Raw genomic sequence first — 27,950 nt, forward strand, 5'->3', positions numbered from 1 at the left:
ACCAAGAAAGTTCTTTGCCAGTACTTTCAGAGGGGAATCACATTGCCCACAGTTTGTCTAGGGTGTGCCATTTCTGGGATGTATATTCTAATTTGATATAAATAGGTTATTATGATTCTCTAACAGAAAGACCCAAATTTTCCTAAGTGCCTTTGGCCTGATAAATAATAAAATGGTAAGAGTGTTCATTTTCTAGATTTATATATTATGAAGATCCTGTGATGTTTAAAATGTGCAGAAGTTGTGGAGTGTGAGGTAGCTGGTTGTTTGATGATCGGCTTATAGAACCTTTCCTTGGGAGTCGGATGCTTGAAGTACAGAATGGTAAGCCAAGTGCTCCCTCCCCACTGACAGCTGGTCGGCTTTTCCTTTAAATAGTTCTATTTTGAACACCTCAATGTCAGGCTGGGTAAACTCCACTCCAACTGCAGTAGCCAGTGCAGCTGTGACTGCTACTTCAGGAGGCCTGGCTTTGGAAGTTTCCACTTCAAGCAAAACAGCCGTCATTGAATTTAAATGACCTGTCCAGGTCCTGTAGCTATTCCCATTTAGGCTGGGAGGAAGGGAGCCTTTTCCAGAGATTCAGCAAAGCGCTGCCATGGTGAAATTAGAAGCTTGGGGTCCACCTTATGAAGAGCTTGTGGTTGGTTCAGATGTGGGGCTTGTAGCCAACAGAACCAGAGGTTGTGTATAGGTGGGGTTATGGTATAGAACCATACCCACACACAAGTGTGGCACGGTCCTCTGCTGCTAGGACAGTCAGGCTGCTTCCCATGCCTTTGGCATTACTCTGGGGGATCTCTTTGCTGTAAACCATCTCTTAGGGTGGCAATATTATGCTCCAATAAAGGCTTCTCAAGCTATCTTTTCTTGCCCATTAATGGTCTCATCGATGGTAGAGTGGGATAAACTAGTTGCACAAAGAACAGAAAGGCTCAAAGACTTTCTACCCCAGCCCTACCCAGCAGCAGCAAGAAGACAGTCTAAGACTTCCAGAGACTGACCATAAAAAGCTGAGCCTGCAAAAGTCAAGAGGCTACAGAGAGCTGGAACTGGAAGCCATGACCATTAGAAAAGCTCCCAAGGACAACCAGAGTTAAGAGCAGGGGTCGAGTTACTCTCACTGATCGCCCAAGGAATAAGCTTTGACCAAGCATTTAGAGAAATAAGCCTCTTGTCTTTGAAGCCTGCAGCTATTAGCCTCTTGCTCCCCAGGTCTACAGCTGTGAATAATAAGTGCATTCGCTGATATCTGGCCCCCAGGGCTGTAAACACTATGGAAGCTGTTCCTTGTCTACTCCTATCTTCCCTCTGCATAGAGCCATAGAGCCCTAGGCGGCATCTGTGTAACATCCAGAGATTCATAGTTATTGATTATTGACAATGGATAATAGTTGTTAGGCACTGTGAAAAATCCTGTAAAGCATAAGGATTCTTAACACCAGAAACAGATGCAAATTACTTGGGAAATAATATTCTAAAATAAATAAGAACTAAATAAATAGCAGCTTATACACTTCTGGAACCACAAACTGACTGGGGAGAAATTGCTCAGAATGATAGCAGGAAGCTCAGAGTGATGTTCTATGGGAATTATATCTTGAAAATTGATGACATGGATGGCTGCTCTATGCAGGAAGACTTCAGCATTCTCCCAAAATGACTTCACCATAGTCCTGAGGCAAGGCTTGGCGCCAGTAACATCGAAAGATGTTCAAATGACTGATGCTAAATTCAACCAGAGTTTCTGCTGGACTCCAGCAAGAAAGACAAAAATGGCTGCCGAGTGATCTGTGCTAGTTTATAGAAGGTCTTCAGTGACTCTCTACGAGATGGTTTTATTCCGTAATTTCAGAGAGAGCAGGCTGTGTGTAAAAGAACTTTGAGTAAGAAAAATATCCAATCCGTGTAGTTAAGGATTCACCCGAGCCTCTGTTCATTTTTGTGTTTGAAGGATGGACGTCCACTAAGAGTGATTGTCTTGTCTAAGCTCAGGCAACTGGCCCTGCTGGGACACTTTGTTGTTCTGAAGCACATTTTGATGGCCCACGAGAAAGCCTCTCAAAAATGAGGACACGTCTTGTTTGTTTCTTTTCACATAATTACATTGCTGTCTTTGGCTATCGTCCATCTGAGGGCAGAACAACATTCCAGACTGCATCGGACACGGTGCCTAAGGCCCCGTGAAGACCTAAATCAGTGCTCCTTAGCTTCTAATGCTTGAGATTTCTACTGTTACACAATACCAAACCGATGCCTTTCTGCAGTCTTCTTGTTTGAAATGTCAGTGTGAAGGAAATCACAAATAAAAATTCGAATGAGTTTTGGCGTGGAAATGGCACATAGGACAGACAGAGTTTTCTCTCTTCAATCTCACTGATGCAGAGTTACTAACACATGCAGAGGTGGTAGAAGAAAGCAATGGCTGTAAGAGCTTGAGGAGAGAACTGAGGCTTAAAGGACTTGATCACGGGATATGGAGTTCACAGAGGAGTCAGCATGGGTGCACACAAGACTTTATCTTAGAGATGTTTGTTCACAAAACATCAACAGGCCAAACACTGAGAAAAGCCACCTAGACAAAGTCGTTCCAAAGCACAGGGACATCAGACAGAAGCACCTTGAATGGCACCATGAGTCTCCCTAATTGGAAGAGAGCAGGTAGTGCTTTGAAAACTTACATGATCACCGACTCCTAACTATGTGAACCTGCATGTTCCTGGGAAATACTTTGGGAACATGGATCCTTCCTTTGCTATAAGAAATCTAAGGAAGCAAAAAGCCTGAACTCAGTGAATGACCTCTTACTTTGACTCCACGTCCTAATTTAAGCCATTCTTTCACCATCCACCAACTTTGACGAAGAAATCATAACCCTTGACCAACTCAACACCTGTATCCGTGTCGGTTAAGCTAACCAGTCCTGGGCTGGCTGCCTATCTCACATTATTATGAATAACAATCTTTCCAATTATTACTAGCCTTTTACGGTAGAATTTGTTAGTCTGCTTCTCACTATGAACAGAAATGGGAAGATGCTTACAACCAAAGGTAAGTTATAATAGCAGAATGTGACAATGAAGCAAATATCAGTAGGCAAGGGGCTCCTGGATCAAGTCTATGCAGAACTCTGCAATGCACACAGAAGCTGGCAGTGCCAGGCGTTATAGAGACACACACCTTTAATGAAGGTGAGAAGAAGAGCAGGTTCCTCTTCTTCATCTTTACACACTTAGACATTTCCAAGTGATCGGGAAAAATACATGGAAGGTTGGAAGCGCTGGTATCTGGTACTATGAGAGCGAGTTAGTTTAATATCACCACCATTCCCGTTATTAAAAAGAGACCCACTAGCTAAAAAAGCTTGCACTTGTCTTGAGAAAAACAAAATGAGGTATCAGGGAGTGGGTGTAAAATCTTGAGGGAGAGGAAAGCTTGTTAATGACAGTGAACGAAAGACAAAAACCCCGGGTGGTGGGGAATAGTCAGGAAAACGCATGGGAAGATTGAAAGAAAATGTTCAAAGGGGCCAAGGTCAGCACCTGCAGGACAAAAGCCAGAGCGGTTCATGTAATGGACAGCTTAAATAAAACTCAAGTGTAACCTGCAAGGCAATTAAAGCACACTAAACTCTGAACACACTCAGCATGTCTGTGAAAAGGTCATAATTATAAATAAGCAATGTTCTGGCATTAATTACCAAGCTTCCAAAAGCACTTCCTGGAAAACATTTCCCCCTTAATGGGTCTTCCCGTGTTTATTCCCCGAAGAATTGGTGCTTCCACTTCCTATGGAGTGAGTGCAGAGCTTGGCTGTCCTGATAACACCGAGACCAGTAGCTACTGTACAGTTAGAACTCCCTTATCTCAACCTTACCTCACGGGAAGCTTCAAATAGGAGATGTGGCTTCGGGACAGAGGCAAGAGAAGATGTGGGTCCTACTTCCGTAGGAAGCAAATTAGCTCCCACTTGGAAATTGAGTTAAAAATGATATGCAAATGTGTATGCATTAGCCAGCTGAAGTAAACTGGATGAGTGTTCACAGAATATATTTGCGGGTTTCTAGACAATTTTCTTTGCAGAAAAGATAGATTGCAATACTTAGAGGTTCTGAGAAATAAAGCCAGCTCTTTCTTCTAAGTAACATACATACATTCATCCGTTTAGCTGGTGAGTTATTCACCTCAACCAAGAGAATTAGGCTGCTCAATTTCACGTCAATAGATCGACTCGTTTTCTGGATGTTAAGCACGTGTCCTCTTCTGCAGTCTTTTGTTCATATCAATAAGAATAATATTCAAATATTTTATCCTCAACAGCACTTACAGTTATTAGTGTTTAGAAAATCCATTTCTTGATAAGCCAGTTTTGATCATAAAGGGCTGGATTTTCTTTTTCAGCCACAGAATACCACTGTTCAGAGAGCGTGGCGGTCAATAATTAATCACTGTATATTGTTCAGAGCCAATAAAGGAAGAAGTCACATTAGCTACTCCCTATGGTATCACAGATCATAACCTTAGATTGAACTTCAGGAAAAGGGTCAGTGAGATTGATGGAATAATGTCTGTCTGAGAATTTCCATTTACACATTTAAAGAATAGGCTCACAGATTCCTTGAGGGGTTTCTGAATGTAAGTTGAAGGTCATTGAGAGAATGTGGAGGGGCAGTGAAAAGGACAGGGACACTTGGCTTCCCCCTAGAGGTGGAAAGTTGGTCCCAGTTTCTGAAGACACCATGCACTTCAGACATATGGTTTAGAAGCCTCTGAATTGGAGCTGACCTGAATACCCTTGACCCTGAGGGGTAGCTTTCAAGGAACCAGAAGGTACCATTCAAGTTTCCGAAGCTGTCTCTTGTGAGACAATGCCGGGGCCTAGCAAACACAGAAGTGGATGCTCACAGTCAGCTATTGGATGGATCACAGGGCCCCAATGGAGGAGCTAGAGAAAGTACCCAAGGAGCTAAAGGGAACTGCAACCCCATAGGTGGATCATTATTATGAACTAACCAGTACCCCAGAGCTCTTGTCTCTAGCTGCATTTGTATCAAAAGATGGCCTAGTCGGCCATCACTGGAAAGAGAGGCCCATTGGACTTGCCAGCTTTATATGCCCCAGTACAGGGGAATGCCAGGGCCAAGGGGTGGGGATGGGTTGGGGGGGGGGACTGGGGGGGAGTGTATTGGGGACTTTTTGGATAGCATTGGAAATGTAATTGAGGAAATTACCTAAAAAAAAAAAAAAAAGAAACAGAGAGAAGCTCGAAATGTTACCAACATACTGATTGCCAACCTGTCCCTCTCTGACATCTTGGTGTGTGTCATGTGCATCCCTTTTACGGTCATCTACACTCTGATGGACCACTGGGTATTTGGGAACACTATGTGTAAACTCAAAAAAAAAAAAAAAAAAAAAGAATGGTGCCCTTAGATTATCTTATTATTTCTATTAAATTAAGAATAGCCAAAATGAAAAACAAGGAAGGATGCTATTGTGTTTGTGTCAGATGCTGGCTTTGTCTTCATGGCTGATTGGATTAGAAGTTAGCTACAGAGGCAGGTTAGGGGAGGATAATGTTGATTTTCTGACCCTAGAGTCAAGGTAACCAGAACTTTCTCCTCTCTATGCTGAGGCAAAGTGGTTTGCTATTGACTTTTTCTAAGTGTTCTTCCTTGAAACTTTCTGAAATCTCTATATAAATTCACTTTCCAACCAACCATCCTGTCATCCAACAACTGTCTGGACTTCTTGAAAATATTCCTTTAAAAACTATCCTTTAAAAAATGTGTTCTTTAACCGATTAAACTGGTTATAAATTTTATAAACCCAGATTACATAGGCATTTAAATGAGTAAATGTATACTGAATACATTTTTATGTGTATAAAGTTTACTTTTTTACTTTTTATTTTTAAACTTTACTTTTTAATATCGGCTCTATGAATAGAGAAAATTGAGAATCAATTCTATATGATAAAAACTCTAAAGATAGTTTAGATTAGGGCTGGGAAATAGCTCAGTTGTTAAATGCTTGATGGTCAAAAATGAAGACTGAAGATCAGATTCTTACAAACCAAGTAAATCTAAGGCAGGCTGTAATTCCAGCCTTGGAAAGTTGGAGACAGAGGGTTCCCTGGAGCAATTGGGCTAGTGAGTCCCTGAGTTCGATTTGAGGGACCCTATGTAGTTTCTTGAATGAGAATGGCTCCCATTGCCTGTTTTGTTCCCAGCTGGTGGAACTATTTGGGAAGGATTAGGACGTATGGTCTTGCTAGAGGAAGTTTGTCACTGGAGAAAAGCTGTGAAGTTTCAACAGCCCACACCATGCCCAATAAGTTTTCTCTGTCTTATGGTTGTGGATCAAGGCATGAGTCCTCAGCTTCTGTTCTAGTGTTATGTCCACCTGCCTGCCTGCCTACCTGCTGGCTGCCATGCTCTCCTCTATGATGGTCATGGACCCTAACCCTGTGGTACTGTGCATCTCAAATTAAACTCTTTCATTAGCAGCTTTGGTCATGGTGTCTTGTTGCAATAATAATGCAACTAAGATACCCTGCCTGAATAAGGTGGAAGAGTGATCAAGGATGAGCCCTGGCACTAACTTTGGGCATAACAGGCACACATAACATATAACATAACACACACACACACACACACACACACACACACGGGAATGCAGACATATACAAATGCATGTATACATACTCAACACCTGCTCACTACACAGCAAGTATGGAATTCTGAGACTACAAATCAATTCATGATTTCTTTCTCATTCAAACTCCATCCAGCAGTGTCTTTAAACAAATTTCATTCATAACAAACCCCCAATTTTTCTTACACCTTGTGAGGATTTGACCCTAGTTGAGCTCTGGTGGCCTCACTTTCAGCCCCCAGCTCATCCCACCACCTGGCCTCTCACACATTACAAGCTGCCCACCTTCAGATGAAGGGTTTGCCCTAGAAACTCAAACAAATTCCTCCTTCACTTCATTTAGTTAAAGAAATGTCGCTCTCTGTCTCAGCCATCAAAGCCTGGAATGCTGACTGTGTCCATTTGTTACAACTTGACACTACCTATTGATTGGTGCGTTCTTTCTTTTTCTCTTAAGAGTACAGGCTGTCTTGTTCACTGATGCATCTCTGAGACGAGGAAGCACTCAATAAAGATTAGAGAGTGGGCTAAGAAGCCACTGAAGGAATATCATGCTCTTTCTTCTGTATTTCTGACACTGATGGATATCAAAGTGAGGCCTAGAAACAGTGCTCAAAAGGCCACGCTACTTAATCACGGACACCACTATGATCAGGATGTGGTGATTTTTTTTATGCAACATTAAAGCAACTAGAAACCAAGATTTCAAAATGGTTGGAATATTATAGATCTATAGTGTACACAATTGAAATCATATACATCTATGAAAAATATTGAGAGTTTTTCCTAGTTTATCCCCCTTTTCAGGCAGCGCTTCATATCTTTGAGTATATTAAGTTAGACAGACAGATGATAGGAACACTTGGAATCTTACTGCTCAAGCAAAATCTTGGCCATAATAAATCACAGAAATAATTTAAATGTTTGGATAGCTCCCGGAAAACTCAATGGCTTGGATCAAAGTGGCCACTATTTCTTCTATGAAAGATTCCTAAACTTGCTTCCTTTAGGACATTTTGCCTAAGCTAAAAAGAAAAATCAAACAAACAAACAAAACAAAACAAAACAACCCAACCAACCAAATGAAAATGACCCTCTTGGTAGCTGATTTTTTTTTTTTAATTCATAAGGAACTTACCATTTAAAACATCCTGCCTAAGTACCTGACCTTATATGATATAAATTTTGTTTACAGAGTAATGATTGATGGAGATTGCATGAGTTAATGTATATGAAAACTAATAGCATATATGGCACCTAGAAAGTATCTTAAGGTGATAGAATATCAAAACACAATTATTGTTGACTCTCACAAACATACATGTTTAACACATTTACTGAAAGACTACTGAGTTCTGGACACCATGTTGAACACTGGAAAGATAAACAGTGACTTAACAAATGCACATTGTTTCTTATAAGGGCTCTGAGGCATGCTTTTATGATTTAATCAACTTCTTTCTGTATCTTCACTAATTGTATGACCAACGTTTTGGTGCAGAAGAAAGCCAGGAATTGCAGATTATAATTTAAGCTTGTGTTTAAGACATTTAAAAGAATTGATGAGTCAGCATGACAGGTGGCAGGAAAAAATATGTTCTCCGAAATCTCAGAAGGTTGAAGCCTCCGGATTTAGGAAATTCCAAAGCCAAACTCTTCCTCGCATTTACTAAACTCAGGCAACTTGGATTTTAGAGGAATATATAAAACAAAGACACAGCTCTGAGATTGGAAACTTAATAATAGGCCTACACAAACATTCAGGAACGTCAAAGTCTTTAGAGTAAGTGTGAACTACAAAACTAATATCAACTAGGCAGTCTGCAAGACTCAGACAGGAAACTTCTATTTTCAGAAAACTTGGTCCTGGCTGCAGAATTCTTCGGGTTTCTGGGTGTATTACTCTGTACTCTCAGAACTCCATTCTTCAAATAGCCTCAAAAAACAAGGTAGTTGCCATACTTATCAGCTGATAGAATTTTTCAGCTGCTGGGCAGAAGGAAATGTGAAGGTTCCTGAAGGAGCCTGTGGTGGTTTGAATAAGAACGCTCCCCATCCCACTCAAATGTTTGAGTTTTTCAACACCTGGGAGTCACAGTATTAGAAAGGAGTAGGAATACGAGCTATACCAATCCTGGGCATACACCCAGAAGATGCTCCAACATGTAATAAGGACACATGCTCCACTATGTTCATAGCAGCCTTATTTATAATAGCCAGAAACTGGAAAGAACCTAGATGTGCCTCAACAGAGGAATGGATACAGAAAATGTGGTACATTTACACAATGGAATACTACTCAGCCATCAAAAACAAGGACTCTATAAAATTCTCAGGCAAATGGATGGAACTAGAAAATATCATCCTGAGTGAGGTAACCCAATCACAAAAGAACACATGTGGTATACACTCACTGATACGTGGTTATTAGGCCAGAAGCTCAGATTACCCAAGATACAATTCACAGACCAAATAAAGCTCAAGAAGAAGGAAGATCAAAGTATGAATACTTCAGTCCTTTTGAGAAGGGGGACCAAAATACCATGGGAGGAGATACAGAGACAAAGTGTGGAACAGAGACTGAAGGAAAGAGCATCCAGAGACTGTCCCACCTGGGGAATCCATCCCACATAGTCACCAAACCCAGACACTATTGTGGATGCCAACAAGTGCTTGCTGACAGGAGCCTGATACAGCTGTCTCCTGAGAGGCTCTGCCAGTGCCTGACAAATATAGAGGAGGATGCTCTCAGCCAACCATTGGATGAGCACAAGGCCCCTAGTGGAAGAGCTAGAGAAAGGGCAGAAGGAGCGGAAGGAGCTTGCATCCCCATAGAAGGAACAACAATACTAACCAGTATCCCCAGAGCTCCCAGGGACTAAACCACCAACCAAAGAGTATACATGGAGGGACTCATGGCTCCAGCTGCATATGTAGCAGAGGATGACCTTGTTGGTCATCAAAGGAGGGGAAGACCTTGTTCCTGAGAAGACTCGATGCCACAGTGTAGGGGAATGCCAGGACAGCGAAGCAGTAGTGGGTGGGTTGGTGAGCAGGGGGAGGAGGGATGGGACTGGGGGTATTTGGAGGGGAAACCAGGAAAGGAAATAACATTTGAAATGTAAATAAAGAAAATATCTAATAAAAACAAAGAGTTGTAGTCTTGTTGGAGAAAGTGTGTCACTAGGGGTGAGCTTTGAAGTTTCAAGAGTCCATGCAAAGCCCATAGTCTCTCAGTCTCTGTTTCTCTGTCTCTCTGTCTGTTTGTCTCTGTCTCTGTCTCTCTCTCTCTCTCTGTCTCTCTGTCTCTCTCTCTCTGTCTCTCTCTCTCTCTCTCTCTCTGCCTATAGATTAGGATGTATCTCATTGTTACTGCCCTAGCATCTGCCTGCATGCTGCCTTGCTTCCTGCCATGATGATAATGAACTAAACCTCTGAAACTGCAAGCCAGCCCCAATAAACCCTTTCTCTTGTAATAATTGCCCTGCTCATGCTGTCCCTACACACACACACACACATACCTCCTGTTTAGGCTTGTACCAGATGCTCAGAATGACCACAGGTAAGTGTCCAGAAAAATATGAGCTCTTGAGCGCTGTGCACCTCAGGTAGCAGAAACAAAGGGTAAGAGAACCAGACCTCAGCAGTTGGACTCACCAGACAGAGCTGGATTTCAAGGAAGTGCAGAAAGAATGAAAGGCTACATTAGAGCGAATGAAAAATCGAGAGTCATTTCCTGCTGGGCAGTGGTGTTGCATACCTTTAATCCCAGCAGGAAGATCTCTGGGCTCTAGGCTAGCCTGGTATACAGAATGATTTCCAGGACTCCCAGGGCTGCACGGAGAAAGCTTGTCTTGAAAAACAAAACAAACAATTTAGAAATTTCCAAAACCTGATGAAAAGTATCTGTTCTTGGAGTCAGAAAAAAAGCGTAAACTCAACATAGGATAAATTACAACAAGTCATAGGCACAGAGAAGCCAGTAGGACCTCGAATGCATGATTTCTCTATACCGGAAATGGAATGGCAACAGAATATCATCAAGTTGAGGGACAAAGACAACTGCCAACCTACTGCTGTAATTCAGCCAAACTATCTTTTATAAAAGTAAGGGTGAACCGAAATTCTCTTGTAATGACAAAAAGGGCCAGAGTTTGCAATGTGTCTCCACAAAGAACATACATCACGTAGAAGGAAACAGATTCTAGGCAAACTTCTAAGATCCAGGAGTTGATAAGCAAAGTAATAACAATAATAGAAAACTGGATATCAAATAAAATGAAACCAAAATACTTCTATCAGCAATACAGATAAATCAGGAAGAAGGTTGTTTAAGAGAGCTAAGGGTCTCTGAAACAGAAGCACATCTGAGAGGTAGTAATGCTATCAGAAGGGAGTTTCTATAGGGAAGGACTCCTTCAATGTTTTTTATTTAAATGTCCATGAGTTGAAACAGTGCTTCAAATAGGCGAAAACTCATAAAAATTTGAGTAAACCAGATACACACATTAAATAGAGGGTATAGATGCCCAACTCACCAAGGAAATAATAGATTTTTTTTTCACTTTAAGTAACTTTATGTGTACAGATGTCTTGCTTGCAAAATGGCTGTGTCTTATATGCTTATACTGAAGAGGCTAGAAGAGGGCACCATATCCCTTGGGACTGGAGTCCCAGATGGTTGCCAGCTGCCACACGTAGGTGCTGGAAATTGAGCCTAACACCTGTGTAAGTGCAGGCAGTGCTGCACCTAAGGTCTGAACCATTTTTCCAGGGGCTTTCTCGACTGCCAGTCTGGCTGACTTGGTGAGTGATAGATATTGAGTTTGTCTTAAACTATTACCCACCCACCCACCCACCCATCCACCCACCCAACAAACAGAATGTAGTGTAATGTAAAAGGATTCTGTAATGATCCTTGACCTTTGAACTCACGCAGGTTTGCATACATGTGCAGGAACGTGTGGGTGCACACACACACACACACACACACACACACACACATACTTCATACTTTAGTGTATCTTAAATGGGAGGGAGCTTGCTCAACTGTAAGTTTCAGCTTAGACCTGTCTCTGTGCTCTCATTGTTTAGAGTCTCCTTCCTCATTCCTTTGCTGTCAAGAAAATGTCAGCGTCATGGTATGTATGTATATACAGAGAGCTAGGACCTTAATTGTCTAACAGTTCCTACCTCACACATAGGGTTAGTGCTGGCTGCCCTGTGTCCATACAGAGGTGCAAATAACTATTCCACTTTGGGGTCATTCCGAGTGGGCAGGGTCTTCTTCTCAACTGCCAATCCCAGACACCAGAATTCATAGAGATGCATTTCTGCTGTTTCTCCATTATCTACTTATAACAATTTATTTTAGCAATATTAATGGCCTAACAGCCAGACTGAATAAATTTTTTCCTGTGTTTTTCAAGTCTGTACAAGAAACTGTGGGTCCTTCTACCTCCAAGCACCACAGGTACATTTTTCCTGAGGCCATTTAACATAACATGGGACCAGCTCTCCACTTAAGAAGCATCCAGCTGGGCGTGGTGGCGCACGCCTTTAATCCCAGCACTCGAGAGGCAGAGGCAGGCGGATTTCTGAGTTCGAGGCCAGCCTGGTCTACAAAGTGAGCTCCAGGACAGCCAGGGCTATACAGAGAAACCCTGTCTCGTAAAAACCAAAAAAAAAAAAAAAAAAAAAAAAGAATCCAGTTTCCAAGCTGAGTCATCTCTACTAATGTCTGACAATTCTCCACCATTCACAGTGTATGCTTTGTGGAGAAATTACAGGGAAGGCAATTGTGGATGTAAGAGCTTTGCAGCTTTGTCTGAACTCAGAGCTTTGACAGATTTTGAATGAAGAGGAGGGAAAGAATCAGAATGAATGCAAGAGAGAGAGAGAGAGAGAGAGAGAGAGAGAGAGAGAGAGAGAGAGCCAGAAGAAGACACAGTAAGAAGGCTGGGGTAGCAGAGAGCCTGACTGCAGAGTGCCCAATGTCAGATCTAAGCACATGTGAGCTACCAGAGGTTTGAGTAAAGGAACACGAAGCCATCAGAGGGAGGTGCAGAAGTTATATGAAGTCTCTTCCTATTTGTTCATTCTAGGGCTACGTTGTTACATAAGACACAAAACCCAGCTTAACAGATTTGGGCAGCTAAACTACCCATGGTCACTAATTCATTAAAATCACAAATACCATAATTATCCATGCAACCGACTGGTGATTAAATATGATGTTTTCTCTCTCTGTATAAACACATAACAGGAATCTTCCAAGTTCCCTTTGTCAAATAATGAGAGGAGAAATGTAGACAAAGACATCAACAACAAAATTCTCCTTTAGGGGAGAGAAAGCTATCCATTTCCCCGGGCAGGATTTCACTCAACAGCTAAGCTATATCCTTTGTCAAAGGAAGATGATATTTTATCACCTCACTGCCTTATTTTTAATTTTTCTTAGCTGTGCTATTAAGACCCATTGTGTCCTATTATAAAAACGCTTGAAAAAAAATCACACCAAAGGGGTCTATTCTGTATGTTATATAATTTTTGGCATAGGAGGCGTACTGTGACAATGAATAGCTAATAATATATCTGATAATGTTGGAAGAATGACTGGCAATCCTGACACGGCAATCAACACTGATGACAGTGACTATTAATGATCATTAAGCAGAATTAAATCTGATACATTCTCATTGGTGATTACTTAATTTGCCTCTGGTTTATTGGGACACTATTTTTGATCACAGCTGATACTGGCTGCATTGTCCCTTTCCCCCAATGTTATGCCAAAAGAACATTATGTATTATAAATATTGGCATTTATGTGGCATTTACATTTTAATGTTTGTTTCTGAGCCACTGAAAAAGCATGAAATAATGCATGTTTTGATTTTGCTAGGAATAAAGAGAATAGATTAGACTGTTGGTAAGCAAGTTGGTCTTTGGGAAGCAACTGAAAATGGACCAATTTAATTAGTAAAAAGAAATGTGTAAGTCTGAGATCTAACTCTAAGAAAGAGGATATTACTTGGATTATAACCAGGGAATCCATTTTAAACTGCTCCCACTTATTATCTTGGCCCTAAATTTTGAGAATCTCTTGAAGGTCAAAGTTGTTTCATTCATACTTCCAATATCATAGGTACAATGCCTGTTGGTTCATTTGTCAGAAATCTACAAAAATTATCCTGAATCAAAATAAGTAGAGATGATGGAGAGAAATTTTAATCCATCAACATGGTTGCTTTTACAAGGAATCACATCCGAAGATATGATGTGGCCAGAATGCAGACATGCCCTGTATTGCAGTATGATCTGGATGGAATTCAACCCTAAACAATGAAGGTATATTTAGTTTGTAAAATGATACAGTCATGTCTAAAAGTGACATTTCATTAAGGGGTAGAGAAAGTTACCAATCAGAGAAAGATTTGACCGAATGAGTCAGAGATATGATGTGCCCAACTCTCACAAGAACGTCACAGAAAAGAGATGCTACTTAAGAGAACAGTAGTTTTACTGGGACAGTTTTATAGAAACAGGTTGGTATGTGAAGACAGAATCGGCCAAAGAATTGGAAGGAACCAGATGATTAGACCAGATTGCCAGGATTAGTTTGAGGACAAGCAGTGCAATTCAGTCAGAAGTTGAGAGAAGCCAGACTGAATCAGTCAGCTTGGAGAGGAGTTTGGGCCAGAACTACTGAGTTCAACCTGCTAGACAGAGTTCAGAAAGAGCTAGAAAGGGTGAGATTATTCAACAACCAGCCTCCAAGATAACAATTACATCTGGCGAATAAAAGATACTCTTACATGCTGTGAACACAAGTGAATGAGGCAGGGGCTGCTTACTTACTTCCATTCTAATTTATCCTACTATCAACTATAGCATGTGTATAATATTCCTAGGCACATGCCTCCACGTGTTCCCCCTTCCCTCCCGACAGTGCATCCTCTGACAAGGGTTATGTATTTTGGATAGACCTCTGACCTAGCAATATGAATCATGTAGCACACTTATGAGTTTAAGTGGTTTTTCATTTCATCAGCCTTTACTAAATAAAGAAGCGATTATACTACAGACTAAACTAAGGGCAACAACTGGCAAGAAGTGAAGGTGACTTCCAGGCTGAGAAAAAGGCCTCCCTCCCAGGGGCTCTATATCCGAATCCTCAGAAACCACATTTTGAAACCTTCATAGCCATGTTGGGATGGGGACCTTGGCAGAGGAAGTAAAGTAGCTCTAAAAGCTAGAATAGGATGCTTTAGCACATTCAGGCATCCGTGACAAAGCAACACAAGCTGGATAGATTTTATATAGCTTATGTTCATTTTTTGGTTTTGTTGGTTGTTTTTTGTGACAGGTTGGCTTCAAATTCTGCGTGTAGCTAAGGCTGGCCTTGAATTCCTGATCCTCCTGTGTGCACCTCTCACATGGTGGGATTTCAGGCGGGTTGCCCGTGTCCATCTGGCACCACGGCATCACTGTGTTGTATTGTTTTGAGTACTTGCTATGACTAAGAACTCAAGTCTATTGAGACCCAGCTTTCTAGATAGATGTATCCTCACATGGTAGAAAGGGCTCAGGTGCTCATGCTTGCAAGAAGACACTTTACAGAATAAAATCCTTGTTTCACTTGAACAAACACATGTGTTAGTGTTCATAAATCCCTTAAATGGAAAGAAAGCCCCATTTTTGGCCTTAGACTCCAATGGCTGCAGCACTGCTTTGAACACACACAATATATCAGCAATGGCTCTCCATACTTCCAGGACATGAGCCATGCTGCACCCATTTCATTAAAGTATTTAATTCACCCACAGGTTAAGCACTAAACAGGCTAGATATTAATTTCAGTATAGGTAATACACTTCCAATATACAACCCAAGTAACAGGATTCTACTTTAATTGTTGCTAATAGGAAAGATGGTAACTACTTACTCTAGTGAGGTGAGCTGTCGACACAATCACATGAATCAATGCTTGAGCAGCAGAAATGAATCTTTCTCCTTTCAGGAACAGTTCAGTTATAGTAAAAGGGATCTTTTCAATCACAATAATTAATTGCTTCCTTATGTAGACTAGATTTTTAATTGGATTTTGTACACAGGCTACTCTCCTTCACTTAAAAAAATACTTTTCTTAGATAAGTGGAGCTGGAAGTCTAACTAGTGGCAGAGCACGTGACTCACATGCCTGAAAATTTTTTGTTTGTGATTTCCATATGATAACTTTTTAAAACCCATTTCCCTTGCAGGTTCTTGTTCCACTAGGTGATTGATCATGTGGATTCATGTTGACAGGACTACGCATCCTGAGTGCTAGATATGGTGACTACCCCAGAGTCACCCCAGTGGGTTCTTCCTATGTGGTTTCTAAGAAAATCCTAACTAAACTAACATTAGTGTGCTATTGGAGACGGTCTATTGTTACTGCCACTGTGCTTGGCTGTGATACTGTCTTGAGATGAACCAGGTTCAAAACAATGTGAATGAAGTTGTTTTTGGCATAAGTAAGACATCCAGGACCCTCCCTTGTGGCCCAGCTGGTGGCTATGCACTTGTTTCTGCTGCCACCAGAACCATGCTTCTGTGGAGTCTTCCAATAAATTGCGCTCTGTGTACTCTCAGATACTACATGTGAGTTATTTTGATATAGTTAAAAACTAAAAAATAACTAAAAAAGGGCCCCATATTATCTTATATTTAAAACGTCAGTAATTCAGACATTTGTATAGGTGAGTATTCTTGGGATATCAGAAGGTTGAAAGTGATTTACTGTATGAGTAATTCCTCATTGGAGGCTTGGAAGAGAATCTTACCTCTAAATGTTTTCAGATGAGAGCATTCAGTTCCTTCTCTTTCCAAGTCTGAGGCCCTAGTTCTTCATAGGCTACTCACCAGGAGCCACTTTCAGTAACTAAAGCCGTGGTTCTCAGTCTTCCTATTTCTGCAACCCCTTAAGACAGATCCTCATGGTGTGGAACCATAAAATTAATTCACTGTTACTTCATAACTGCAATTTTGCTATTGTTATGAATTTTAGTGTACATATGTGATATATAGGATACCTGGATATATGATCCCTAGGAAGGGGTCTGACCCACAAGTTGAGAACCTCTGAACTGGAGGTGTTGATAGAGGACATTCTCCCTTTTCAAAGCTGTGGCCTCAGAGAATCTCTGTACAACAAACACTTAACGGACTCTAATCTCTGTCACGCACTTCTTACAGCTACAGGATGCGACTCTGCAATGAACACACAACTGACTGGTCAGTTTCCTCAGGATGACCCTTCTCCCCGTTTCTCCCTAATGCTGCACAATCGTAGGAGGACGATGTCACCATATCCACAGTCTCTTCACAGGCTGTAGGGCAGGGTTCAAATTTAAATCTAAGTTCTCCACTCATTGGCAGTATGGCTTAGTCAAGTCATTTAATGTTATAAAAGTTTAATTTATTCCTAAACATAGATCTGATGAAATCACGTAACTGGTGAGCAACTGCCCTGCTGAGTTCTTCATAGGAGAAGGACTATGCGACCATTGTGAGAGCTGACAGTGCACGCATCTCACACCTCAGCAAACACTTAGGAGTCACTTCTAGGAAAACGCACAAAGAGAAGATTATGGATGGAGGCAGAAGGACTTTTTTCCCCCCAAACAAGTATAAAACGAATGCTACAGACGAAATTGTTGTGACTGAAAATCTAGATGTTGAAACCTGAGCATCTTGTGTGATGGCATCAGGGAACAGGACACTGGGCAGTGGGATGGGGAGCAGGGTCTCACAGTTTCCAGTGAAGTCTGCTTTCTAATATTCCCATTCATGTGTAAACCCCTTCCCTGCTCGTTGATAAGAGATAATGAAAAAGTGATGGGGTGTGTGTCATGAGGCTGTAATGATTTTGATCTTGGTGTTATTACCTTTACCTACACATGTTTGGTTGGATGAAGAGGGCTGCCTTGCAAGAAATGAAATTCTATGAACAACCAATTGATTGTGCTATGGTGGCAAATCTAAACCCCAGAGTGTCTTCCAGGCATGGTGGCCTGGTTGATACTTCCATCATGATCTCTAGAGAGGGACACACAGGAGTCTTAATTTCTGACCCACAGGAACGGTGGAGTTGTAAGTGTCTTTATAAATCACAAAGACTTTAGAACAATTTGTTAGGAGACATAAAAATAATGCTTTTCATACCAAGTTCACTGGTAAGTTTTGTGATATGCACCTTCAAATTGAGAATTGAAAATTCTAAAAAGTCTGAATTCCAGTGTTCAAGTTAGGGGCCTAGAGAAATGGGTCAGAGGTTAAGAGCTCTTGGAGCTTTTAAAGGACACCCAACTGATGAAATCAAGGAAGTGCTGAACATAAGGAAGCTCACGACTGCCTGTGACTACAGTTCAGGGTATCTAATGCCCTCTGCTGGTTTCTAAGGACACCTAGTTCCAGTGGACATACCCAGCGTCAGATACATGCCTCCCCCCAACCCCCACATATATGCAATCAAAAACAAAATAAAATCTGTTAATTCCCAGTTAGCAGACTCTTGCCTCAGCCTTGTTCCTAACTGTATCACACATGATGCCATGTTTCACCTGACTGTTGGAATAGCCTCCGACGTATATGGGTTGTCTGCCTCTGTCTTTTCTTTGCTCTTCCCTGTTTAACTCTCGACTCAAAACACCAGTCAAAGGAATCCCACTAGCAAATTCCCTCTCACTCAGCTGCTCGGACACCTAATGAGATGTTTCTAAGTCCCTGAAGATCTGTTTCCTCTCTGTCTGCACACATGAAACACACAGCACTCTCACATTCCCTCCAATGTGGGGCTGCCTTGGGGATGCCTGAGCCCTCAGAATCGAGAACCTGGAAGATTCTATCCTCCAAATCTTCAAATAGCTTCCTTGAGTTGTCTGCTCATAGTAGTCTCCCTGTATACTCTGTTTAAAACTACATCTTTCCCACATGGTTCCTTGCTTTTGTGCTTCACACTATAGCATGATCTGCCTCTCCTCCTTCTAGGTTATTATTCTCTCTTTCCTGGTACATAAACTCTGACAGGGCATAGAGTTGTTGTGGTTTTGTTGTTGTTGTTTTTTTTTTTTTCCTTAAGCTTTGCTTCCTGCTGTCCGCCAGCACATGGAAGCTAGCATATGTTAGGCATTCATTAAATAGTTGCTGGATTATGGAAAGAATAAACAAATCACATCCCTGATATCTCCTTGCTAGAAGGAATTATTCAAAAAGTATGGCGAAGGAGCCATGCCTCACATAGGTAGATAAGCCAATGGTGTTTGTTCATTCGGCACTTAACAACACAAGTAGCTTGAAATTAATAATATGCTAAGCAGTGGGTGGAACTGGGCCAAGTCTTGAGTTCTCTTAACAAACAAGAGTAAACCTTGGCATGGAATATTCTAAACCACAGATAACTGGAAACATTCAAATTAGGCACCGAATCAGAACACTAATTAAAATTTACATTTAAAAGCTAATTGGGTTGTGTTCCCTTGCACAAATTATTTCAAAAGGAAATTAGTTTCTTTCTTTTTTAATTAAAAAGAATAAAACAATGCTGACAGAGGGTCTCTTTTCGTTGCTTTAAAATGAGTGTTGAGAAGCAGCCCCTGCAAGAGAATCCCTCAGGGTGCCCTTGAGTGTGTTCCGCATCAGCAATGATGCAGGTGAATCTTCTACTTAGTTTTTAGCTGGACTTGGGGCCCAGCCTCAACACTCAGCACAGGTCACAGGAAGTTGATTATAAAATCCTAAGAGGATAGACTTATGAAGCAACTCTCAGAGGTATATACTCATTCACGAGTCACACTTCTATAAAGTTTGTGATCTCTGAGATGAGGCCTGGGACAAAGCAAGACACAGACCAATGGGAGAAAATTGTGAGCTTAGAGATATATCCAAGAAAGTACCATCAATTGACTTCTGACACAGGAATCAACAATGTACAAGGAGGGAAAGAATGTTTGTTTAGTAAATGACGTTACGAGATCCATCTAGTAACATACAAAAGAATAAAATTAAGCACTTGTACCAGAACTAAAAATGAGCCTGAGACCAGGAACCACAAAGACCCTAGAATATCATACAAAGGAAATAACCTTTGAATTTGGCCTTGGCCATGACTTTTGTGGTATCACACTGACTATTCAAAAACCAAAAGTAAAGATAAGCGTAGGTTGAGGTGTTAAAATCCAAGAAACCGAAAAACCCAGGAAAAAAAAAAGAACACCAAAAACTCAATACAAAAAACCAAACAAAACAACAACAACTACAAACCCATAACCAAAGAAACCCATCGAAAGATAACCAACAAATGAAAGGCAACCGCAGGTTAGGAGCTTAAATACTTGATAACATGGGAACAAATAATTAAAACCAAAAAATGGACCTGGATGACATTTCTCCAAGGAAGACATAAAAGACATAAAAGTGATTGACAATTATGTACAAATGAGATGGTTAAAATCAGTAATTACCAAGAAAATAAAAATTAAAACCACAATGAGACATTGTCTCTACCTACTAGGATGGAATGTACTTGAGAGGACACATTGGCAATGGATCCCTGACTTCCGTCGGTAAGGATGTTAATTAGCACAGCTATTACGGAGAACAATGAGGAGAATTAAACACAGCCGTGGCATAGGGCCCAGCGACCATCATCAGGTCAAGAAAGGAAGTAGAGCTTCCATGTACAGAGGAGTCCACGTTACCACATTCACCGAACCCCTCTACAACAGCCAAGAAATAGAACCAACCATGTCCATTGACAGAGAGAAGGATCAAACATTGCATGGATAGAATACCATCGAGTTTTGAAAAGGAGATCATGCCATCTTAGACAACACGTACATGTCTGCAGGTGACCTCTGTTAAATGAAATAAGCCAGACACAGAAGAAAAAAAAAATACTGCCTGATATCACACACACGTGAATGTAAAACAAGAGATAGGATGTCCAGAAGGAGCTCAGCAGTGGATGAAGGACAAGGCTGAAGGGAGGAAATTGGGAGATCCAGGTCAAAGAAAAAACCCTCCAGGCAAGGAGATTGCAGAATCGGAGACCTAAGGTTCAGACTGAGGGGACAGTTAAGGGATGTGCACTGAGAACTTACAGAGCAGCATAGCCTTTGCTTCATCTGTCCGCATGGAGGAGGCAGAGCAGGGTGGGGCAGGGCGGGGCAGGATGGGGCGGGGCAGGGCAGGGCGGGGCTTGGCGGGGCGGGGCGTGGGGAGTAACCTCATAAGACCGTGGTCATATTAATCTTCTGCTTTGAAAAATAATCATTATGTTGAGAAGCACATGAAAGGACTTGTGTGTTTATGTGCCGTAAACACACAACAGAGTTTATGCCAGGTGCTGGAGTCCTCTTCACTATGGGCAAGATTGCCAATTCATAGTTCATATTTTATGAAAGAAAATGAACAAATCACCTTTTAAAGGTTTGGCTGTATTTTAAAGTATTATGTCCTAAAGTAGCCACTGAACATCTGTCTGAACAAAATGATTTTTATGGTTACTTGCCACGTTCTCACAAGGGAGTATAATAGTCATGATTCTGCCATTCAACATAACATGAATCTACTCAGCCAGACATAAGCACAAACTGCCAGTGTCGAGCGAGCATCGTGCGCTGTGGACCTGGCACTCGCCTCTATAGATGTCACGTGGCTCTAAGTAATAAATGGTTCTGTGGCCTAGGAAGTGGAAAACCTTAGCTACCCTTATGTGGGCATGGAGGGTCCGACTCCAAAGCACCTCTTGGTGTCTGTACTTAATCATGGGAACAAAAATTAACCAACCTAGACTAGAGATGTGGAGCTGATGTTCAAAATCTCTTGCAGGGAGGGAGAGGCTAAGATGTTTTCCCCTTTCTTTTGAAGAAAGGAACTCACTTTTTAGTTGATAGCGTCAGTGCTATTAAATTTGTGAATTTCTTTGGATTACATAAAAAGGAAATCAGCCTTCAAAAACAGCACACTTAAGTGGATTCCAGTCATTTCCATGACGATTCTATTTTGACATATACATTTACTTGATGTTAACATAGAATTTCATCCATAATGTCCTTGTGCTGTTGTGTGATGGAATTTTCATGGAGAAACCACACACACACACACACACACACACACACACACACACACACACACACACACACATGCATACACCCCTATTCATTCCCCAAAGTGAATATGCCAAACTAGCAATTGCACCAATGTCCAACTTGATAGACCAATGGGTTTTTATTATAGTCACTAGGAGTGTGGGTGAAGGGTTACTTACAGAAAAGCAGAATGACTCAAAAGTACTGGCATCACTGGGCAGCCCACCCCAACACAGGCATCACTGGGCAGCCCACCCCCAATACAAATACTGTACCCCTGGAATTCTCTAAACAGTTTGCAGGCAGATCCACTGTCCAGGAATCTCTTTGTTCTGTAGTTTGGCTGGCAAGACCCTCCTCTTCCAGCTGTTATTTTCTTCTTTCAAGTTTCTGGTCTCCGCCCAGACATGAAGTTTTGTTTACCTCTTAAGTTTCATGAACCTCACTGCCTTCCTAGAGGGCCTGTTTCAACTCAGAAGAAACTGTTATATATCTGATATCAATGCTTAAAAGGTTATTTCTATGCTCATTGTATCAAACAAGAAGCACATATCTTCGTTCCCTGTAATAATAAGGGTTCAAGCAGACATTCGTGATAATTCAAATAATTTGAAGTAAAAGATTGATCAGAAGGTTGGGGGGTTGGAGAGTCGGCTCAGTAATGTATGTCATGAGCGCTAAAGACTTGGGTCTGGAGGCTCCATGCAAGCATATAAAAGTCCAGCATAACAGCACAGGAGCTGTAATCCCAGTGCTGCGGAGCTGAGGACAGGTGGATTTCTGGAACTTTCAGGCCAGCAATGCTAGCCTAATTGAAGAGCCCCAGGCTAATGAGGAACCCTGCCTCAAAATGAAATTTCCCAGGCTTCTCGAAGAATAACATGAGTTTGACCTCTGGCTTCTAATGTGCAGAGATGTGTATGAGTACTCCAAATATATACAAACTCACAGGAAAACATGCACGTGTAAACACACACACACACACACACACAAGAAAAGCAATGATGTGGTGCAGAAGAATTACAATGTATAGGTAGGAGATTTAGGTCAGTGACAATACAGATGTCACTACGTTGAGATCTGAGGTATGGCAGCAGTGGTCACAATGGAACAATTAAACAGCAGGCAGCTGAGGAAGAGCCCTGGGGTGGGGAGCAGGGCAGAGAAGGCACAGGAGGTCCTTGCCCTCTGTTTTCCCTGGAGTCTCCTGTTGGTATCTGTGTATGCAGACAGCTCCAGAGGCAAGAGCCTTGTCTGGACATTGTCTATGCAGTGCTGCCTCCAGAATATGGCAGACTGAAGGGTGAAGGAGTTCTCAGGAGGCAGCAGAAGAAATCTCCCAGGATTATCTTTGAGATGATTTCCTTCCATATGATTAAAATGATTGATAAATTGTCACTGTCTAAATTCTGTGTTTATTATAAAAACAACACAGGGAGATTATTATACAGTCTGCTGCTCTCCAAACATGGCTAATGATACGGTTTTCAGAAATTATGTGCTTTTCTTATTCTTTTGAATAGATAATACATTTTGGTTATAAAATAGGGAAGATGGAAAAGATACTACAGTGGGAATTAAATCCCCATCCTTGTTCCCATGCCCAGTTTCTCTCCACAAAAGAACCACTCCGAGTATCTTTCGCATTCTTACAGATATTTCCCATGCAGCTGCAGCAAGATTAAGTAAATGACAATCTTTGATTTCTTTTTTACATGAACAGCAGACCTTTAAACATGGAGACTCTATGATGCTTTTAAAATGTAACAGTACATCTTGGGCTAGTTTAATGTCAGTAGGCATTAGAATGCTAGCTAAAATTAAAAAAAAAAATCAAAATTTCCTACCCACTCTTCATTGATGAGAATCTGTTTCTAAGAAAGTTTTGTCTCCATAAACCAAGCCACAATAAATAGGACCATATATATCATTTGACATCATTTTGTTTTATGTGGTATATAGATATGTGAAAAATAAGTGTATTCAAAATGGGAAAGCAAGTCAATTATGACTTGCACACACTCCTGTAATCCAAGAGCGTAGGTGGCCGAAGCAGGAGAATCATGAATTCCAGACTTTTCTCTGAAACTTAATGAGACTCAAAACAAAATCATAAACCAGTGAAAAGAAACAAGTAAAATATAGAAGAAAGTAGTCTGTTAGTTATATTATTTTGCACCTCAAATTCAGCACCAACATGTATTTAAGGTTTATGCATGCTTTAATTGAAGTATTTTATATGTGGCTTAATATTTTTTTTTGTAGTTAGTTCTATGTTAATAAGAAAATAGGTTATTTTGGGCCTCTGTGTACTTGTGTACATGCAGATGTGATCTCTCTCTTTCTCTCTCTCTCCCTCTGTGTGTGTGTGTGTGTGTGTGTGTGTGTGTGTGTGTGTGTGCGCACACGCATGCGTGTTAAGGAAAAGGGTCAACTTCAGGTGTCAATTTTCAGGAGTTGTCCATCTTTCTTTTCAAGACAGTCTCTCCCTGGGATCTGTGTTTCACTGGCTAGTGTAGTATGGCTGACCAGCGAGTTCAGGGATCCTCCTGTCTCTACCTCCCAAGGCTAGAATTACAAGCCTACTGGCCTGCCTTGATTTTCTTTGTGAGTCCTGGGGGTCAAACTCAGGTCTTTATGCTTGGAAGGCGAGGATCTTACCATGAGCTGTTTCTCCAGACACAGGAAACAAGTTCTTTGACAATGAATACACAATAATACACAATATATCAATAATGCCTTTCCATATTCATAAAAATCCTCCCACACTTTTCTTCTAATATGTCCACTGTCTCTTCTCTCTACCTCTCGTAATTCTGGGATGCATTTGAAATTGGTTAATACATTGTCTGAGTTATGAGTCTAGTGTTTTGTCAAGTGTGCCTCTCAGCCCCATTTACTGAACTGTCTTTCTTCTACTGAACTGAAGCTGGGTTAAAATTTTAAATTCTTAACTATAACTAAGTAGGCATATGGACTTTTTATTATGTTTAGGAATACATCTGACTCTCTCTTTTGACATTGCCACATAATTTTAATTGCTTAGAAGCATAATTGTACTAAAGTTATAAATGAAAAGCCACTGTGTTAAAGAGTACTCTTTAACAGAAAAAAAAAATAGGGCACAACTTCAGTGAATTCTTTGGGTCTGGACAAAACTAAGCAGATTCAGGAAAATAGTCTTATTATAGACAAAAATTGAAATCTGCAGGTGATGTTAAACAAAAAGCCAACTTAGCAGACACACTCTGGAAGGAAATCTCTGCCATTGACATCACTGTAGCAATTACAAGCAGCAAGGGGCCGACTGCCGCACATTACACCCAGGACATACAAGTCATTTCCATCCCCAGCCTACACCAGAAGTGAACATGTGGCTAATGTACAGCAATGCAGCAAGCAAATCTCAGAACCTCGAATGGACTCGTGTTCCATCTTTATAGTCCAAGCTAATCTAAACTGAGTAGCATTTCCTCAGTGTATTCGTGTAAACGCAAGACTTGCTCACCCTGCATTAAAGACTAAAACACAAGCCTTATAGGTTGGCAAAACCAAAATGCATTTCAGGACTTTGGCAGCCCTGGAAACTCTCAGAATTGATGTGGGTAAGTGAAAAGTCATATCTTGGATCTGACTGTTGGAGGAGAGTGACTCAGGCCGTAAAGAACAGGCTGGAGGTTCTAGGAAGTGAGGCTCACCATTGAGCACAATGCCACACTGAGCGCTTGGTTTATCATCTGCCTGGAGAGGAACAGATGTATAGATTTTCCTGGAATGGGGATTTTTATATTCATCTATTCCTTTATGTATCCATTTTGTAGGATAATAGTGTACGGGCATGGTGTGGTGGACTAGAAAAACAGCCGATATTTGTTCCTGTGAAATGAAATTATTCGTACACAGATGAGATTTTGGAACTGGAGTCTGGCTTGCAGGATTTCCATGGTGTATCATTCTTCACAAAGTGCACTGTGAAGAGGTGACAGCGTAAACAGCTCTTGGATGGCAAGAAGCAGGCCATTGCACCCAAACTGCCTTCCATAAAAAGTTTATCATTTAATTTTAAGGGGATCCTTACACCTCCAGTATTCATGACACACACACTAGTGATGCTGTGTACAGTCATTCATAGGCTGATTACGTGGTGAGGGTGAAGGACTGTCTTCAGTGCTTATACAGTTTGATCTCACCTTCTCTGTCTTTCTTCCATGTGTTATTGTTGCGATGAAGTGGTTGTCTGTTCCTGCTTTATGGTGCTAACAATTTGTATTCCTTTTTCACTGTGTGTGTGCTCATTGTGTGTAGACTCACATGTGTGGGTATGTGAGCATATGCAAGCTCATGCAAGCTCATGCAAGCTCATGCAAGCTCATGCATGAGGAAGCCCCGAGTTGAAGTTAGGAGATTCCACTCGCTCTTCCACACTTTTCAATGAGACAAGGTTTCTCAATGAAGCCCAGATCTGGCTGAGATGGTTAGTTCCATTAAGTAGTTTGTTCTGAGAGTCCCTGTCTCTGCCTCCCAAGGATAGAATTGCAGGTGTTTCCCTGCACCCATAGGTGGGCTCTGGAGTTTCCGACTCCTTTCCTCATGCTTGGGAGACAAGCACAACCACTGAGCCATCTCCCTGGCTCTGATTTTTTCAAAATCAAACAGAATGTCACCTTTCTACAATAGTATTTCTACTGATAGTCATAGAAGGAGTCTTTCAAGGACTCCAGATATGGAAGACAGACCTTGCATCCTTCAGTTTTTTTTTGTTTGTTTGTTTGTTTTTGTTTTTTTGTTTTTGTTTTTGTAAAAATTCCCTTGCAAATAAACAACAAAGGAATGGTGTTCCATGCTGTGACATGAATGGAAATTTTTGTCCTAAGATTGCCATCATATGAGAAAAAAAAATATCTTCTTTTCATTTATAAAGGAATATTCTAAACACATATACACCTCCCTAGAGTGCTGTATGTGGGGTGGAGACCCTGCTGATTCTGCGCATGAATTCTATTTTCCAATTTGAAACACCCCTTCCAGGTTCCATTCGTTCTTTTGGGAGTAAAACTTGAATGTTTGATAAACACTGGTACCAGAAACAAGAATGACTGAGATCCAAGTCACGTCTGCTTGAAGATGTGGGCATAAAAGATAGGTGGCTTTTCCTACCATTTTAAAGCAGAGGAATTCATATTATACTTCAATTATCACCTAAGTTGTTTGTTCAATCACCCAAGGAATCCGTCTAATGTGCACCTTGGTGCCCTCTGACCTACTCCTGCTCAGAGACTGTAGCTGGCCAATTGCTCATTTCTGCCTCTTTCTCTAAGCCTGAGTTCTATTCTGGAATCTACTCAGTTTGTTTAATCCATCACCTCCTCAAAGGTCTCAACTCTCTCTTCCACTGATTTGCCTCAATCGACATGACCCAACCTATGATTCATACATAATAGTCTTATAGCACTCCCAGGATCCAACACCTTTAAGTTTCTATTATGTCCTATCTGGGCCACACTGAGAAGCAAGCTCTGAAAGCCTGTGGTCTTTGAAGAACATTTGAGACTTAAACCACAAAACACACGGTAGTCATGCTGTAAAACTTGACCATCTGTATATTGCACAGTACTCCATTCTCAGTATCTCTGATTATTTTTAAGAAGGGTAAGCATATACATTTCTAAGACTTTGAGAGCTAATGTTCTTGCTTAAAATAAATTGGAAGTGACCATTTATTTTAATATACTTTTCATTTAAATGTATAATACTACATAAATTTTGTACATTGAATTACAATCTGATGTTTTTAAACAGTGGTAGCACAGATTTTAAATGGTGCCAATACTTGGTCGATTTATCTACTTAATGAAAGCTAGTATTCAGTCCCATTGCTGAATTAAAATTGTTTATTTATAATTTTACATTTTATAGCTTCTATTGAATAATACAATACCTAGATAGAAGCATGAGATTAAAAAGAAACATTTGGGCTGGAGAGATGGCTCAGCCGTTAAAGACTAAGCTCACAACCAAAAAGAAACACTTAAATGAGGGTTTAAACAAAATGATGCCCAATGCTGTTTCTGGCTCTTGTGTGACTGGGGAACATCCGTCATTAATATATATTTCTGTCCCTGTCTCCTTTTTCATCTCTATCTTCTGCTTCACTGATCTA

The 27,950-nt window shown here is 41.0% G+C and overlaps 1 protein-coding gene across 4 annotated transcripts in view; it reads right to left on the bottom strand.

The window, feature by feature from the left end:
* Pik3c2g (phosphatidylinositol-4-phosphate 3-kinase catalytic subunit type 2 gamma) overlaps positions 1–27,950 on the bottom strand; it is a 349,836-nt gene that overhangs the window by 143,022 nt on the left and 178,864 nt on the right. The window lies entirely within an intron of this gene.

This window comes from Mus caroli, unplaced genomic scaffold (genome assembly GCF_978045245.1).
Source record: "Mus caroli unplaced genomic scaffold, Mus_caroli_1 scaffold_7, whole genome shotgun sequence".
Taxonomy (NCBI): Eukaryota; Metazoa; Chordata; class Mammalia; order Rodentia; family Muridae; genus Mus; species Mus caroli.